This window comes from Meleagris gallopavo, chromosome 5, assembly GCF_000146605.3.
Source record: "Meleagris gallopavo isolate NT-WF06-2002-E0010 breed Aviagen turkey brand Nicholas breeding stock chromosome 5, Turkey_5.1, whole genome shotgun sequence".
Lineage (NCBI taxonomy): Eukaryota > Metazoa > Chordata > Aves > Galliformes > Phasianidae > Meleagris > Meleagris gallopavo.
In genome coordinates, this window is record NC_015015.2 from 49,300,673 (window position 1) to 49,320,101 (window position 19,429).

Genomic DNA, 19,429 nt, shown 5'->3' on the forward strand with positions numbered 1-19,429 from the left:
AAAAAGAGAAAAAAAACCAGTGGGAATAGCAAAGCACAGGGGCCCTAAGCTGGGACACATGGGTATCTGCCTCTGGACATTTAAGAATAGGCTGCACAAGTACCTTAAGAAGTGGCACAGCCACATCACCCGAAATAACTTGCTGTCACTGCCCATTTCAGCCGAGTTTTCTGAGATTTTGATGGTGGGTGTCAGTTTTCTCTAACAGCTCAGCAAATTATGACTTTTAAAAATAGCTCCCAAAAGACTCAGAGAGCTTCCCAAAGACGCCCAAACTTCTTCTCTCTGCAGCGCTTTTCCCTCTGCCTCGTATTTCCACTGGCTTCAGTGAAACGAGGGTTTGCCTGCTGCAGCTCTTTGACCACATCAATGACAGCTCCCAGCCCAACATCTCATTTCCCTCCCAGCCACTCTGGGAGGCTCTGGAGCGAACAGCTATTTTTAAAGCCACCATCCTGCCACACGGAACGTTTGCTCGGCACTGGAGAGTGTGTTCGAAGAAATAATGACTGCCTTTTTATCCAAAGACTATTACAGCTGATGCTTAAACTTCGCTAAAAAAAACACGTTTCTGTCTATTGGTATGGAAGGTATATTTAAGGCAAACCTCCCCCAAACTGTACTCAATCAGCACAGAGCACACAGCAACACACCACTCCTGACATTTTAAAAAGCCCTCTGATTTTCTTTTCTTCTTTCGACAATAAAGCCAATTTTCCCTCTCCTGGATGCAAGCCTGCCCTTGCTTTTTCTTTTAGCACCTATTAACTTGACCTCACCTTTACACACACTCCTTTCCAGGCCACTAAACTCAGACAGGGTGGGAGGTGCTGCTGGGGGAGCAATGAAAGATCAGACAACAGCATAAACGTGAGTATTATCAGAACTCACTTCTTCCTCTAATAAAGACCCGGCAACCCTTGGACCTTTGAGATCGATCATAGCTGTCCCCTGTGCCCTGCTGATTTTCCAAATAGTTGCTCCAAGAGTCAAGCTGGGAACGTAGGAAACTAAAGATAGCATTTCTTCTCATCCTGGAAAGAAAGTGAGCAGGGTTTAAAGTATATTCCTGTCAACACAAGGCTGCAGATCTTCAATACTTCTGACCTGTTCTCCATGAAGAACTGACTGATTGCAGTACAGACACCTGCATTTTGGTGGTGAAAGCAAATGGACAGATTAAGTTTAAGCCCTTGCTTAGTCATTACCTTCAAAATGGAGTTTGGTTTCTTGCTGTTTTACTGCTGACTTTACAGAAAATGATATTATCTGCTGCTGCCACATACTCTTCCCACCAGATTGGAGGTAGTTGCCTCTCACAGCTGGAAAATTAGCAGATTTAGAATCACAGAATCATTAAGGTTAAAAAGGACCACTGAGGTCATCTAGTCCAACTGACAACCCATCTCTACCACGTGCATTAAACCATGTCCCTGTTTTGTCACTTAGAGCTTTAAATACAACCAAGAAAAAAAGAACCTCACCCTGACAAAAATAGAAAAGTTATCTCCTGAGAGAAGCCCAAAATTGTATGTATTTGTTGGAGGAGGTCCATCCCCAGTTCACAGCCACAAGTCCAGCACAGGTCACTTGTCACTGCCCAGGGGTATCTGAGTGATGGAACAGGCAATGGGACCAGGGAGGGAAGAATGAGCAAGCAGCCATGGTCCTTCCACATTATTTTAGATCCCTGTGTTCTCATTGCTTGTTTCTCAACCAGCAGTAACAAGTCCCCGAAACATATAGGCAAAGAAGAGGCACCACACAGGAGCCATTTTCAAGGCTGGGACACAGCATGTTAGGCACTGGGCACGAGCAGCACTGATTTAGAGTCTTCTGTTGACTCTATTGGCCAAGCATAGCCAAAATTCAAGACAATCTGGTTTCTCAAGCCATGAGCATCAGGAGTGTTCACAAATAATCCAGCCTTTGGGCTCATTTAACAGAGATGGAGGCAGAGCTGCAGGGCAGGCATGGTTTCCTGAAGCCACAAACAGCTTCTGGATGGGATGTAGAGATTAGGGTTTTTTTTTTTTTTTTTTTTTACCTTTGCTTCTAAATTTTCTGCTGTAATCATAAGCCCTGTTATTTTGGTTTAAGGCTTTGGTCTACTTGTGGCATAAAAATGAAGCAGGAGGAACTCCCAGCCTGAAAGCAATGGAGGGGTGAAATGCTTGCAGTCAGTGCTAGGAGGAGATGCAACCATGCTCTCTCCTCAGCTTCAAATGAGCAAGGAAAAACAGCAAACCATATTGATTCATCTGCTTCACAGAAAGAGGTGGGAGGAAAGACAGACCTAGAAATCCAGATGAGGTTTTCACAGCTGCACTGCTACTGTATCACACACTCGGCTCTCACAAGGTGCTCAACATTCAGACATGAAAGCAGACCAATTTGTACAGACTCCATAGGCCTGCATGTGCTGAGAAAGCACAAAGCCTAGAGGGACCCAAAACAGATCTACACATGATGCGAGTTGAGGGCTAAAGTTACCATTAAGTGTGGGTAACAGCAGAGACATCTTAGGGGAGATTTGAACAGTGAGACATTTGTGGCTTTGTGAATTGTCTCTTTCCACTGGTCTGAGCCAACACACCACTCCAGAGCGCAAATACCTGTGTTGTTTTTTTTTCCAGATTTGATCCCAAATCAAATATTTTAGGAAATCAGAATCTGAGCAACCTGCAAAAATCATTTTTTGTTATTCTTTTGAAGTGTGTGGACCAGCTTGAGTCATGAATCTTTCCCCTTCACTTGAGCGATACTGCAGAAATATTCACTTAAGGATACATTTATTTTGGGCCACTTGAGGAAAAAAAAAGCAATCTGTCTTTTCCTTTGCTGCAAATAACTGCAGGAGCATCCCCTCATGGCACATGGCTGGGTGATGGAATGAGGAGGTCAAAATTGGGCCATTTACGGAACAGAGATCATCAGCACTGAACAGAAAACCAAACCTCTGCTTTGTAACAAATGTCCTTAAAAATCTCAAGAATGGATCACATTTCACTCAGAAATTTGAGCAATTTTTAAGAAATAATTTTAGGGCACACATTCTGATAAAAATGAAATTTGAGGGTAAGGTTTTCTGAACTGTTATGCTTCCTCAGCAATTCCATTCCAGTGACATTAGACAGACTATTAAAATAATGACATTTAAAAAAAGTATTCCTGACAAAAATTCCACTTTTCTGGTGGAAAATTGTCTATTGGCATTATTTCAGCTTGGCATAGTTCTATGAGCTATTTTCTGTCCTATATGATGAATGTACAGTACAACTGGGAACCCATGACAAATGCACGCATATGACCTGGTCCAAAGGAGAATATTCCAAGGAAGAAGGAAAAGCAGACATTTGATTTGAATTCTCATGAGTTGTTGTCAATTGTATGGAGTAGAAGGATAGGCATAACCTGATGTTTTTACATTAAAACAAAATCCAGTATTTTAGAATGCATCCTCTAACTGGTGTGCTGGCAGTTTTCCCTTCCTCTGCAGTTCCACAAGTGTCTTCAGATTGGAGAAACCAAGCTGGTAACCCACTGCCCCAGGAGGCAGGGATGCAGACCACACCAGCTGCAGCTGTGTGCTAAAAACAGACTGGAAAAGAGGAAAACCATCCTCGTCTGAAATGGCTTCTCAGTTCTAGTGACGCTAAAGTTTGAAACAAGAAAAAAAAAAATCTAACACTGATCTCTTTCATAAAGCCTAAGTTCTCTTGAAGAAAAAAATAAAAGCTATTTTTACTGTTTCCAGAGAAGAATGATTTCTGTCTTGCTAGCAAACACTTATGCCCTTTCTAAAGCCTTGCTTCAGATGGAGCTGTACAGTGATGTCACTTAGGAGTACAGAAAGAACAACTCTCTCTTTCAGCATTAAAGTGATGGCAATGGTCACGTAAGACTTTTCTTCCAAATAACACCATGTTCTGGTGTAGAGGACAACAAGCAACTTCACTCCTTTCCCTGAAAGCAGCATTTTTGTCCCTTTGCATTAGATCCTGCAGGACTCTTCTCAATTAGAGGTGCCTCTTCTCCTAGGTGCTGCAGTTCTCCTAGGACATCTTAGATGGGCCATACACCCTCTTCCCAGACACCGAAACTCCCTCCTGGCTGTGACCACCTCTCCTGGGAACCACATCATACCTCACATAGAACTGGCTCATTGCTTGCTGTGCCTGGGACCACCCATGGGCCCTGCTAAGTATCCACTGTGTTCTTGCTCCTCAGGAACTGTACTGAATTGAGGACACATCCCATACTGGAGCCACCTCAACTCCTGGCACTGCATACTGTGAGTGCCTTTGTATCAGGAGTCCCCCATATACAGCAGCAGCATAGGCTGAATTACAGATATTTCCAAATCACAGAGGGAAGAAAAACATTTTGCAAAATTATGTAACAGAAGTTCAAAAATAGTCTATTACCATCTGGTTGTGCTATTTTGAAGACCAAAAAACCCTCAAGTCTTTTTAAAGCTAGCTACATTGTTTGCAAACTCACTCATTTTTTCCTTCTTTTTTAAAATGAAACCTTGAATTTCACAAGCCTGATTTACCTCAAATTATTTGAACCAGCTTTGCCTGTGAACAAGCCATACAGAGGCTTTGTTCCACATCAGCTATGCATGCTGTAAAAGTCCAATCACATTAAGTACAAAGGATGGTGTAGTGTCAGGAGACTAAAGAAAAACAAAAAAAAAAAATAGATCCAAACACTACGGTGCTTGTGAGGACAAGGTAACCCCAGCTGTGCACCTGTAGCACCAAGTCCCCAACCTGGCACCAGTTCCTGCTCCAGCAGGGCCACAGGGTTATCAGGAGATGGCTATTGCAGTCTGAGCTGCAGTGGAAGCATCAGTCCCTGGCCAATACCTGGACTAGAGCAACTGAGATCACTGTGACCAGCTTTATATGCAAACCTTCAGCATTAGTCATGCATCGTATAGGGTATAGAATAAAAATAAAGCAATGGTTTCAAACAACGCGTAAGGTAATCTAGCCTGAACGTGTCCTCTCTGGTAGGGCTGAGTGGCAGCACCTACCTGCCCTGACCTTGCACCACAGAGCCCACCTAGTGATTTTTGCAGCCAGTGTACGGGGAAGGATTGTTTCCATCCAACAGTTTTAGGAATCCTGCTTTTCAGCTTCATTACATAGTTATTTTTTTCTAATTTGCTGCCTACATAACAACAGGTTGGCATTCACATGTACTGCCTGTCCTGATTTGCACTCCTGACCCCTTTTAACCCTTGTCTTCCAAGGGAGAAAGATGGGACAGTCTCCCAGCACCTTCAGAGATATCATCTGCCTTCACTGAAGCCCGCAGACACGTGAACACAGAGGGAAGCCTGCTATGATGCACAGCCTGGGATTGCCTCATTTACCTCCAGGTATCCATTTGAGGAGCTTCTGCAGAAAGCATGGTGATGAAGCTGTGCTCAGAGCTGCAGGCAAACACTGAAAGAACATTATTTAATAGCATTATTATAGTCTTGCTCTCTTGGAGTGAACTGTTAGTTAGCAGTCAGTCAGGAATTCATGAAGTTGTTTCTTCATTGGAAAAACTGAGAATTCATGTCCCAGGTGCAATTCTGCTTATGAATGGTGACTGAGTACAAAGCCTAGCTTTGTCAGGCATGGAAAAGCAAAACAGACAATAACAGTAACAGTGGTGCTGTTTTCCAAGGCAGCTTAAATTTGTCTAAATGGAAGCTACTGCCTCCCTGCACCCCCAGTCGGGTGGCCCTGCTTCTTGCATCTCAGCTATGCAGGATCTGATCAGGGCATCCACTGAGAATGTAGAAAGGACATCAGATTGGATGCCAAGATGCCACAGGAGTATCAGCTTCTGCTACCTGGCTCTGTGTCCCACTGGCAGGTCTGGCTTCCAACAAGCTCTAGCTGTGACAGGCAGCAGAAGAGCCACATCTGCTTCTCATCTTCCTCAGTGCCACAGGGCCAGGACCAATTAATACCTCTGTTCTTGCTCTGGCAGCCCTAGAGAAAAGCTCTGCCACTCACTGCTGCACTTCACCAGGCTCCCACCAGCCCAGGCTCAACACACAGGGCTGTGCCTGCTGCTGCTGTTCTCAGCCACCCAGTGCCAGCACTGCCTGCATTGCCTTTCAGAGGTGACTGAGGCACTCAGTGTATTCATCACCCCTTTTGGTCAGTGACTAAAGATCACAGACCTACTTGACCCCAGCCATTATAAATCCTGCAGCCTAGCATTTTTTCAGCCACATTTTCCACATCTGCTTGGCTGTCCAGCACTCTACTCTCTGCATCCTTTTCACTCCTGCTCAGACAGTCAGCTACCCACAGCAATCTGCTAGCTTGTTTGCTCCCCAGGCAGTCACAGTTAATTGGGAAACTCAATAAAAAATAAACATTTTGAATTAATCTTCCGAAGAGCCATTAGTTAGCCTCTGTCAACACTGAACTTCATCAGAGCCCTATTTGGAGCCCAGCTAACCTAAGGACAGTGCTCAGCTGGCTCAGTCCTCACTCTCTCTTGGAGGTCACTGATCAACGTGATGAACACAAACCACTGCAGCACTCGCTCTCCCTCTTCTGTCATCCCAAGCAGCAGCCGCTGGTGCTGGCTGAGTGCCCAGCCTTGCTGCACACTTTTCCCCATTGTCCTGGGGGCAGCAATGCTCACCATCCCCATTAGCCTCTTGTACAGGGCAGGCTAGTCAGAGAGGGTCAGAAAAACAACACTCAATGAGTTGGAAGTTTGACATATCGTGCTGCTCCAAACACAAACACTGAGTTCAGTCAACAGTTCCAGATGACTAAAAGTACTTTAAAAAACAAAACAGTTTTATTTCAGCATTTGCAAAAAAAAAAATCATCCATTCGGCATTTTTAGTTTGAAATTTACTGCTTGAGTTTTACATGTGCTTTTGAAAGAGAAAGTCAACAGGTGAATAAGTACACAGTCAAACAGAAGTTTCCCTCCCTCCTTCTGTCTTCAGACTGCATTGCTGTACAGGAGGGAGAAGGAACTCTGAGTTACCCATTAAAAAGTTATGATCAAAATCTGACAAGGCATTTATATTCTTGTGAAACACCACCTTCCTAGCAAATGCTCCAGCACCAGTTGAGGCTGCTGAAGTTTATCAGGGAACTTCTCTGGCAGCCCAGGACAGAATTCCCCCTAAAACCAGCAGGCAGCTCTGTGACAAACGTGTATCCCTGTATCCCTCCTCTGGCAGGGCAACTGTTTGGACCTCTGCAAGAAAATCCTCACCACAACCAGTTGTCTGACTGCTTGGGGATGGCTCCTTTGTGCTTTCCAGTTCCATCTGCCTTTAAATGCATTATTTTCTTTCAGAAAGGAATCGCAGTCTCTCTCATGTTTCAGATTGGATTTCGTGCAAATCAGCTCTGTGCTCCTGAACCATTACGTGGATTGCTTCCCTCTTCTCTTCTCCCACCATCACTTCCACTTGTAATTAGGATGGATGAGAGGCAGTTAATAGCACAAAGGTTAATGGCAATGCAGTTCACAGTACAGCACGGGCAGCATAATGGCAAATGAACTGATACAGGCATGCACTTATCACCTCCTCCCCCGAGCATCCTGCTCCAGTGTAGCTGTGAACGGCGCAATGCCATTTTCCTTTGGCCACTCGGAGCACTTTGGGTAAGGTGCTCAGTGGGGTGCCCCAGTCAGTGCTCTACCTGCCCTGTACCTTCTCAACACCCTGAGGGGCTGAGCTGCTCCTGAAGGGACCTCCCATAATCAACTGTACATGGCAGCCCCAACCCTACCTTTCAGACCTTGTTTAGGTGCCTACTATTAGGTGAGATGATCCCAGGCCATGTGAGGCCCAGTTTCCCCATCCTCCCCTTTTCCTCAAGCAGGGAGGACAAAGAAGGAAACCTGGGCACCTGAGGGCTGAGTACAGCAAACAACAACCAGATGGCACCGGTACCAAACACAGGTAAAACCATCTCACTGCTTCCACTCATTCCCTGCTTATGCACTGGAGAACTGCATGAACTCCCAGCCATGAGCACAGTGGGCACCCATGCCCTGACACTGTCCACCACAACCTCACCCTCTGCCTCTTCAGCAGCTTCCAGAAGAACTGGCATTCATGAAATTCCCTCCCACACAATAAACCCCAGCCTCACTTTTTGCTTCTGAGTAAGGATGCCTATATTTAGCTGAACCAAGTTAATCTCTTCCATCCAAGCACCAGGAAGCACTAGAGTCAGTGCCTTCTTTATGCATTACCACTCTTCCAGCATCTACATCTGCAAGCTGTCAAGGCTTCCTTTGCAAGCTACAGAAAGCATGAAATAGGAGAGGACAATGCTCCAGTTAGAATCCTAAAGGTGGGAAAAGACCATGGAGAGCTTCTAGTCCAACTATCACCTGTCACCACCATGCCCACTAATCATGTTACAAATGATTTCCAGAGAATAGTCACTCAGAGAGGAAGTGCTCTAGCCTGAGTGTTTTGTGGCCCTGGAACAGGTGTCACCCCATACCAGCCAGGAGTTACCTGCAAGGGGCTTGTTCAGTTGTCCCAGACTGGACATCACCTATGGGCTTGACAAGAGCCTTGGCATGGAGCCTCCCATTTCCTTTGTGCTGACTTCACCCAACTGCGTAGTGAGAAGCTCAGTTCCCAAAGCCTGGGCACAGTCTCTCCCAGTGCTGGCTGGTGACCTTGGAGCAGATGCCTTCTGCTCATCACTTCCTAGGCAAAGCCTTAAGAAGCCTAGCCACACTCTGCTTTGGAGAAAAGCCTTTGTGTCCATAAATTGCATGACAAACAGTTAATGACTACAGAAATAACTAAGGAGATCCCAAGCCTTCACTATGAGCTGGTAGAGTTCATTCCAAGCTGTCAAAGACAGGATCTTGTTTGCTGCCAAATGCTGAGGGGCTTGGTAAAGTCTCTGCTTTGGTGCTTGCCTTGAAGAACTGGATCACATGGGAGATAGCCTTGCTGTTTCTCCAGCCAGAGAGGCATTACAAGGTTGGTGAGTAGAGCATGTAGTAGATGGCTTTTGTTGCCTCTGTGAGAGTAGATGTGCAGGAAATATGGGAAGGGAGACAAATTGGACTTGTGCCCTGTTCTGATACTTTGTGTATGAGATGCTGGAAGTGTTTTGTTTTGTGCTTTTTCCTTATATAAAAAACAAGAATCATCAAGTTTTGTTTTGGCAGAGGTCTTCTAAGAAGATCTAGAGACACAGAGTAGGAGGTTTTGCAGCTTCTAGTGAAAGGGGGAGAGGAGGAGGTGTTGAACTGCAAAGATTTCTCTTCCAACTGTTAGTTAGGAGTGGAGTTAGATAAATGTTAGCTAAATACAGACTGCTTAAAACATTTTGTAGGAAAAGCAATTCTACTTGAAATTCGTCAGCTTTTACTTGCACTGTCATAATAATATTAATTCTCCAGTGAAGTAAAAAACAAACAGGGTAGACAAGACATGAATTGCTAATGTAAAAAAGGAAAGCCAACAACAATAAGAAAAAACTAACAATTTTTGCAGTGCTCTCACACAAAGATGTTGATTAAGTGCCCATACTGCCTAATCCTAATCAAACTATCTTGGCTAGAAGTCAGGAAACCTGGAACATTAGATTCACGTTTGCTCTTTAAGGTCCTGACTTCTAGCCAAGACAGTTTGATTAGGATTAGGCAGTAGGTGACCATCACCCGGTCCATTGGAAACAAAGATTCAGACAAGCTTACAGAATGTACCTGTAGAAACACCAGAAGGAGTTTCAGCTTGAGCAACAGGAGAGATGGAGAGCACAGCATAAGCACAGATAACCAGGAATAAGCTGTATTAAACTGAAGAACAAGAAAGTGATGAACCTCTGAGGCACTGTAGCTGGAAAAAGAGGAGACTGACACCATGCAAGAAAACCAGAAATAGATACAGACATAGATTATGCTGCTGAAAACCATTCAGTACTAGTCCACACCCCCACACAACTCTCTCCCCCATCCCCTCCTCCCCAAAAAAGAGAGTGCAATGAATAAAAACATAGAAAAAGGTTCTATCATGTCCACAGATACATCATTACAGAAAGGTGATAATATTAAACCATTCACAGTCAAAGTAACTGTGCAAGTACAAATAGATAAGGATGAAATAAGTAACATCACTGGACCACAAGGAATTGTTCTATGTATTAAAAATAAAGATGGAAGCTTTGCCAAAATAATTGCTATGTTTAAAATATAATTCTTACCCCTCTTCTCCCAAGAAAAATTAGAAGTGAAATATTCATATTACAGAGTAAAGTTTCTTTTAATTATGAAGAGCTTGTATAAGCACACAAGGACTATCTGGACGACGCTGCCAGTAATACAAAAGCTTCTCTCCCCACCCAAGTAATTTTATTGAAAAAATAAAAAATAGGCAAACCCTTCTAATATATGGAAGAAAACTAGAACGCAGCCCTCAAACCCACTTATCCACATGAGAACCAGTTCTTGATAATACATGCCACACACACACAAATACTGCAGTTTTTTGGTTTTTTTTGTTTTTTGTTTTTTTTTTTTTTTACGTATTTCCTGAAAACAGGAGGTAAAAGGCAAAAACGATGTCAAAATACCAAAGGATAAGTCCTCCTGAAAATAAACAGGCTGCTCTGAATATCCTCATTATTGATAATTAGGGCAGAAAACCATTGATGAAAAATACTCAAACTGAACCTGCAAAAGATCAAGTTGAGAAGAGCTGAACACTATTGACAGGTTTGCCCAGGAGCATGAAGTAGTAAGCACAAAAGGGCACGCAAGACCTCTTCCAGACCACAGAGACCTGTAAGTGAACGAGTTACAACTACAATGACTCAATCAAAACTGACATGAAATACTCTCTAGCTGTGAAGGACAATGAAAGCATTAAATAGACCTTTTACTTATTATGTTGAATAAAGGACACTTCAAAGGAAACTTGTCTTTATCAGCATAATGATAGAATTTGATATACATCACAAGCAAGAATCACCTTAGAGGATTTCAAAGAAATTCCCAATGGAGTAAAGATTCAGAGAAGCACACCGGGATAAATTCCTACCATTTTCTTCTGGCAGTTCTGTAAAGAAAGCTTCAAAACAGAGTTACGTGCCCACAGCTGAGTCTAGGAAAGGCATCAACTCCTAAGCATGAGGAAAAATATGTTCTGAGTTTCCTCACTAGAGGAATTTAAATGACTGCAACAGTCAGGATGGAAACACGCTGATGCCTGTTCCAAGGCAATTCTTTTTGTATAACAGTACCAAACAGAGCCCACAACTCTGTCAAGAACAGGCTTCCAGTGCAGCTTGGGTTTTGTCCTATTCTTGCATTGTCCATGTTTTCCACATCATTCAAACAAATGGAAGAATAGCAACTATTATGTGCCCAAATTTTATTAGCTTTTGGAAAGTTCTTGACAGGAGAGCTGAAGATTTTCCATGACAGATACCCTCTAACTCCAGAACAAATCGGATCACACTGAAAGTCCATCTAGCCCTACTTCTTAGCTCCAATAGCAGCTAACAGCAGATGTTTAGGGAAAGAACACAGGAATGGAGCAGGCATATGGTGATTTTTTTCTTCCCACCAGGTGTACTTTCCTTCACTACCCAAACATGTGCAGATCAAGGCCTTCTTGAGCTACGTGATCATCTTTGCATCTAATTAGTGCCATTAGGTATTAATTTTCCATGGCTATCTACTCAAAGTTTTATCACCTCCAACATTCTCTAGCAAAGCAATTTACAGCTCTGAGTGATGTGGGAAAAATTAACCTCTCCTATTTCTGAGCCAATCTCCTGATAATTACGTTTGATGATCTTGTGATGGTGAGAAAGGGTATGATCATAGAGTATTCAACTCTTACACTGCCTCTCAGAATTTCACAGACCTGTTTATGCAACTAGAGAAATCATCCAGACACCAGGATTTATCTCAATTTATGAATGAACAAACACTCAGTACCACTACTAGGGATAAAAACCAAAAGTTTCTCCCTCCCTCAACTAGAACCATTACTTTGATCTCTGGCCTTTTTCACAGCTATTACAGTTCCAAGTTTGGACTGCATGGTCAGTACATTCTGGACTTATCTAATAACTTTTATATCCTGGGTGATAAAGCAAATGCTACACAGCAGGCAGAAAAGCTAGTTTGAGCCAGTTAGTAGCCAAAGGATCTTAAAATCAGAAGAAAAAAAATATCAGCACATCCTCAGATATCATCTAGAAACAGAATCCTTGAGAATTTCTAATGGGTTTACTTCAGCAGGAACTTTCCTAAATCTGATGGCACACTAGAGGATAGCACTTCCCCTCCTCAACCCCCCATAGAATCGCAGCACCCCAAGGACCAAGCTACAGCTCTTCAGCAATAGTGCACTAGTAATAGGTGAATCTTAAAAAAGGAGTCTAGCCAACAGTCATTAAATAGCTTTTATTGAGAGCGCCTGCAGCAGATGTCCAGAGTAAAATGGCAAGGCATAATGAAAACTGCTGAGATCTTAAGGTGCATAAGTACTCCACAGCTGTGCAAACAACAGAAGAGAAAACTGTCTTGGGTATATCCTAAAAAAAAAAAAAGCTGGACAACAGGATCTGTAGATCAACTCAGTTATAAGCAAGCTCCAAATGAAAACCAACCTTGTATGATCCTTACAGCAACAGTAACAGTCACTTGAAAAGGGAACAGGTCATGAAAATTAAAATCATTGGTCTATTATCATGCTGGCTGGAAGAAACAAGCTCTGCTTTTTGTGCCTGGCAGGTGAGACATGTCAGGATGACGAGGGTAGACTGAAACTTGCCAGGAGCATCAGTATCAAAGTGACCTCAAATATCACAATCCCCAGAGTACGAGCAAGGCCTTGGATACTGCTTGAGTTTTCTGGCTTGCTATAGCCTCTTTATTCCAGATTTTTGGACTTTGGCATTTCCCAGGCCTGTTTTCCATCTCACAGCACTCGCTATTAGCAATGCTACATCAAAAAGAGTCCCACTGTTCATGCAGCTGCTTAACCCACAGTCAGAAAGGCCTCATTTTATAAAAATTTAGGATAAAAAAAGACAGAAATCAAAGCATATTAAGAGTAATCTTGAACGAGAACCTTTCTGCATTCGAATCGGTATTCAAATGAAGTTTTCACTTTGATTTGTGTTGCATGATACAGCATTAGAAAACAATGGGATACAAGTTTTAGAACACCTTCTACTGAAGACTTACATAAGCTAACAGAGTAACATTGCTAGACAGCCTCACATAATAGTTCACAGACTTTAAGCTTTTCAATAACAATCCAAAATTATTGTCTCTTAATAGCTCTGGGATTTGAAGGAGCCTTTCCTGTTTGTAACAGACAGGAAATCAGTTCCTTGCACTCATTCACAGAACATTTTGAGCATCTCTGGCAAAACACTGGCTTCAGCACAGAAGATACTCTTATACTTATTGTTAGAAAAACTCAACAACAAGCATATAGACAGCAATCATGAAAATTCCAGGGTAATTTCAGAACAAGTTCTTGGGTTTTATTTTCTTTTTCTGAGAGCTACGATCTCACTCTAAAATAAGCACATGGAGCATTTGATGTGGGCCAAATGCTCTCCCAATATCTTTACTGTTGCTTCTACAGATATATGACAGAGAGAAATAATTGCTGGAGACTCTAGAGCAAAAGGGGGAGGGAGGCCTCAAAACCCAGTTCCATAAGGCAAAGGTCTCCTTCCATAGTCTGACATGAAAGGCCCAGGAGATCCACCAGGGCAGCAAACAAACAGAGCAGCCATCACACCACACAAGTTCATCTCCAGCAACCTGCCAGTTAGGGAATGCAGCTCAGGCCTGGCTTTGAAGCATTTCTATGCCTCACCTACTGCAGTTCCAGCAGTACCAGCCCCATGGGGTGCAAAAGTCATAAGCTCTCAGAAAGCCAGAAGATTAAAGAGTAAAGGCAAGCTTCCAGTAGACTCACCTAATAACTTCAGACCTCTTCCAACTTGAGGCTGCCTTAGGGAAGATGCTTCACAAGTCAGAGAGGGTCCTGCTGGAGCATCACATTAGCAGAACTGCACACAGCTCCAGTCCTAGCTCAGGCTGTAGTCATATTCTCACCTCAAAGCACTCTGCTCCAGCTGCCCTCTCACTCATGATTTTTTAAGCAGCTTTGCACACTTGTACTTCATACATTCAACTTTCCCTGCTCCAACAGAGGTGCATCACTCACCAGGGAGCAAAGGGATCCCACAACTTTTCTCACTCTCACATACACAAAGCACAAATTCAGGGCTTCAGAAAGACCTCTTCGTCAGTTTGGCTTAACAGTACTGCCCACAGCTGAGAAGAAAGCAAGTAATCTGGGCACCTATTTAAGTAGTTTTGTTAGCTCACAGCTGGAAATTGTCAACCATCAGCATTATTTTCTTATCATTAACATCAGTTTAAACCAATAACCCTATGAATCTCTCAGTGACACAAATAGAAAGTTGTGAAAGGATTTCACTTGCTCTGTATTGCTTCTCACCTTCCAAAAACAATAGGGCTTCCAGGAACCCTGTGCTGTGCAGCCATTTGCTGAGGGTAGATTTTCACTGTGCTCTTTCACAGGTGCCCCATGCAATGAGGCTAAGGATTCCCAGCTGAGGAGTAAGGTGTGAGGTCCCTTGGCAGGGCTGTTTCACAACAAAAATCCCTGTCATAGATCACACCCTGAGCTGTGAAACCTTGCTCTCCTCCTGATGGTTTTGAATGCAGCTGGCTGGTCCGTAGGCACCAAACACAGCTTATGTGTGGCTGAAAGAGGTCCCATTGCTTGCCCGGTCCTGAGTTTGTCTTGGTTCGCTGTCTGATCCTCATAAATGCAGCGCTGTATGTGTTCTCTGTCTTTCCTTTTCAAGCCCATGTTTTTCTTGAGGAGGCCATGTTGCTCATCACTTCCCGTCCCCGTGGGGCTGGGCCCTTGCCCTGCTGCTCGGTAGGGTGATGGCTGGGCAGCAGCACCTTCTGGCAGCACATCTCGCTCTGCTGAGGAGCCAAACCCCTGAGGTTTTGAAAGGGATACAAAGCTGCAAGCAGAGTCTGACCCTGTGCTTACAGTGCTCATCTAGAAACCCTGAAACAGAGCTCAGAAAATCCTGCTGGGCTCAGACCTTCTTTAGAGAGTAGATAAAATGAGAATAAAGTTGAGGCAGTCACTGCTTGTGTCTTTTGGTAGCTGGTTTCTGCAGCACAGGCAGCAAGGATAAAGGGAACTCTATGGGGAAGAGATGTGTGCTGAAAAATATTTCTGAGTCACTGATCAGTGAAGGAATAAAGGGCCTTGGAGCTTTTTGCTCGCTTTAAAGAAAAAAAAATGGATCATTGATTTTATTGGGATTCCCCTAGGCAAAGCAGTTTGTACCTGAAGTATAATATATTTTTATTGTGCCACTGAGGACTGGATGTAAATGTTAATAAATCTTCCTTTGAGGAGGTTATCACTCAGCCATTTTAAATAACTTTGTGTGATACGAAAATCTTTAAAGCAGCCACTGTCGGCATTTAGAAGCTGCCTGTAGGGAGGAGAGGGACCATTTTGTTTGGAATTGCTCTCATGGATGAGCATCACCAGCAGGCTCAGCTGTATGGTCCCCAGTGTCTCAGTGGAGCCAGGAGCCACGGTGTGGTCCTGAAGGCTGCTGGCTAGGAGCTCATGGTACAAATGAGCTCTGGTACCTCTGTATCCACTACAAGAAGAAGCTAAGTTAACAGCAGGTAAGGCTACAAGAGAGGTAAGGAGTGCAGGAAGATACATCCCACTGCAGTACCTGATGTGTTGGAAGAAGTAGACAAAATCAGGCTTAAAAGGACTTTTTGTCTTCTCTTCGGTTGAGGATGAACTCAAGAGGATGGATCTCAAAGAGAGCACAGAGAGCTGATATCCACAGAGCTGCTGAGCTGTATGTACTCCATGAAACACACTATCACTACATCAGGGTATCCCCTTGCCAGGCCACACAGTGATTAAAAGCTGCCTTTTGAAGCAGCTTCCTCCTGTACAGGAAGCATTCTCTGCCTCTCCCAGTGCAGTAATTAGGTGCAGAGAATAAAGCCTGTAGCATCCAGCTTCAAAACAAGCAGAAGAAAGTTGTTCTTCAGATAGCAGGAGGCTATGTGGGATCTTTGCTGCATGTTTTGAATGTATTCAAGAGGAACCTGGAGAAGTTCCTGGAAAAAAAACAATCTTCTGTGAGTTGCTAGATGCTTACTACAGACCTCACTTAGCTCAGGAGGCACCTGAGCTGAAAATAGTTGGAGAGTGAAGGAGAATCTCTATCTGCTTTCTTATTCTCTTCTTTGCACATCCATTTATGATGGCTCTCAGGGACAAGATACTGGGCTAGATGGATCTAGTCAAATCCTCTATAGTCACATTTATGCTTTTTTATAACAAGCCACACTGATCCAAATAGTCTTTATACCAGTATGGCAGTGTCTGCTCATTGAGACCAAAATGAACTATGTGGGGCCTGTGTAAAGGACAGGCTGAGGAATGCAGGAAATTTAAACAAGAAGTGAGCACAGAAGCCAACTCCCTAGAGCAGCTATGCTATAAAGAGCAAAGGTTTTCTCCAGAGAATCCCCTGGACTGTCTCTTTCCCCTGCACCCTGATGAGGATGGCTGCAGCTGTCCAGCTCTTGGAGCAAGATGGACAATGTACCCTAAGAACTTCAGCAGCAGAGTTATCTGTGGGGATGTATAAATAGAGATAGAAAAGGTCTAATTGTTGTTTGGGCTGTGGGCCCACTGTTCCCCCTCCTCATGGGAGCCTTGTTTGTGTGCACTCGTTTCTCTTGGGTCAGCAGTAGGGATGAAGGAGATACATGGATTCCAACCATACAGCTACTCCTCAATCAAAAGCACTGGCAAAATAAAGTATAGGGATGTTGTTGTTGGTTTTTTTTCTTTTTTCCCGTATTCTGAAAATGGTAATAACAGCAAGCTTCCACTTCTGTCTCATGTACTGCCCCTGCTTCCTTGGCACAGTTGGTCTATCCTGTGGGGCCCTGCCAGGTGGGAGAGTACTTACTGAGCCCATTTGGAAGCATGAGGTGTGCCTGATGCTGCAGCATGGCTACATCAAAACCAGCCTGCTTGGTCCTCAGACCTTTGATCCTCTCTACAGATCTTTCAGAAAACCCAGTCAACAACAATAATTAATGCAAACCAGTGCTTGGACATGATCAAGTTGTACTGACCTGAAAGGTGTAGTGGAGGAAGCCAGCAAACATGCACTCCAGCATCAGAGTGGCTCAGGTCTGTCCCTGCTCTGTGGTGAGTCTCACCAAGGCCACCAAGTGTAAGAGAAGCATGAAATCCAGTCTGGAACAGGCAGTCAGTCACAAGTAAGCACCTTCCTGGGGGCTGTTGACATTGTTATTCTAGATCAAGAATCAAATCCTACGTGTTAGTTACTTAGTAGATGAAGTTACCATGCCAACTCATATGCTACCTATTTTTTTTTATTATTATTATTGCAAGAGTAGGCAGCGCTCCCTTGAGATTTCACAAAAGGGGAGGAAAAATGTCAAAGTGCCAAGAATATAATGGAATTTCTAGTCTCAACCCTCTTCCTCATAGGTCTGTTTTTCAGCGCACGTCGCTCTCTTCACAGCAGCAGTGAGGCTAAGCCAAGAGACTCTCAGAACGGTAATTTAGTGGCCAACCCACGGTATTGTGGTGCTACACTTCAGTAATCCACAGCTCTCTGCCCGCGCTTTGCACAATTTTCAGGGAACTAATGCAAGGAACTGGTGCCAAATTATTGTGCAGCCTTCCCCCAACCTCTCCTTCATTTCTCCACATTTCTTTCTTTCTTTTCTCTTTCTCTACTGTCTCTCCATCTGTCTTCTTTCCGTCTGTTGAAAAGACTTTTCTTTCTGTCAGTTACCTTCTTTTTTTTTTCTTTTTTTTTCAATGTTGTCTTTACCTGTTTTCATTCTCAGAACTGTTTATATTTCTGTCTCTTTCCTCACTCTTGTTCTCCAAGACATTCTGGCACCACAAGGACATAGAGCCAATAAATGCTTGTGCCTCCAGCACAATGCCAAGACACTTTTCCACACCAGTGACACGCTCAGATTGTATATCAGGAAAAGATTCTTCACTGAGAAGGTAGTCAGGCACTGGAACAGGCTTCCCAAGGCAGTGAGCATGGCCCAAGCTGCCAGAATTCAGGAGTGATTGAACAATGCTCTCAGACATAGGGTTTAGTTTGGTTTAGTTTTTGCATGGTCCTGTGTGAAGCCAGGACTTGGATTCAGTAATCCTTGTGGGTCCCTTCCAATTTAGGATATTCTGTGATTCTATGATTCTAACAGTTTCAGATTGGAAACAGCTCAGGATGAATGCAGAAGTGCTGCTGTGCCCAACCTTGCTGGAGGCAGAGCCAAAAGTCTGCCTGAATTTCATGTGCTTTGTTTTCTCCCTTGAGACTAAAAGCCACCAGCTCAGGAAGTGTGGTGCTGTAACCTCTCCTGGGGAAATGAGGTTGTGCAGGATGTCTGTACAGAAAGGGGGTGTGGAGGAGAGGCTGGGGGGCAGAGGGCTGACCCTGCTGCCCCACATAGTGGCTGTTTCTCAGGGTGCCCTCCAGCAGCTAGACTTGCTTGCCAGCCTGAGCTTCACCCAAACATCACCTTGGTTTACTCCTGTCATGGGATTGGAGTGCAATGGGGATTTGTGGTGAGATGGGGATGGGGCAATGTCTCTTCCCATCACTGGGACGTCAGGTGGCTCTATGTCCATTTATCATGTGGATGCAGGAGGTGCCACTGCAGCCACAACAAGGATTGCATACGGACTCTGAAGAGTTTATGGGGGAAAAGGGTGCACTGAGTGAAATGCAGTCACTGCTGGCACTGCCTCCTGGCAGCAGCCCGTGCATTCTTGGCGCAGCGCTCAGCTGGAGCAGCACAGGAGCCACTTGTGCCCATACAACCGCAGCTGGTTGTGCCAACACTGCCACTTGTTTGGATGATGGGCGGTGATGGGGTGGGGACACCCAGCAGAGGCTGTGCAGCTGCAGGGGAGCATTGTGGGGAATTTGGCCTCCCGTTGCACATTGCTCCAGCAGCACAGGGGCACTGCCACCACATGCAGACCTTGTATGCCACAACCCTTGCTGCATGAAGGTGCTTGGATCCACGATCTATTCGTACAAGCCAGCTCTGCCTCCTAAGAAGGAAAATAACAAGTGCCTGCATTAGGTTTTCACTGCATTTTCTTTAAGACCTCCATGTGAACAACAACAACAAACTGCTTCGTCTGAAGCAGAAGTCCTTTCAGGACTCGCCTTGCAGCATTTTACCCTGCTTATCTGTTCACAGACCTGGTCACGAAAGTTCAAGGATGTGATATGGGTTGTGACTAAGGAGCTGGCCACGGTCA

At 44.2% G+C, this 19,429-nt stretch overlaps 1 long non-coding RNA gene across 1 annotated transcript in view; it reads right to left on the minus strand.

Moving 5' to 3' along the window:
• LOC109367888 overlaps nt 1-16,149 on the minus strand; it is a 17,235-nt gene extending 1,086 nt beyond the window's left edge. The window contains exons 1-2 of the long non-coding RNA XR_002115441.2: nt 13,976-16,149; nt 892-1,034 (exon numbers count right to left, since the gene is read on the minus strand). This is a non-coding gene — a long non-coding RNA (uncharacterized LOC109367888). The remainder of the gene's footprint in view (nt 1-891; nt 1,035-13,975) is intronic.
• Between the last annotated feature and the right edge of the window lie 3,280 nt (nt 16,150-19,429).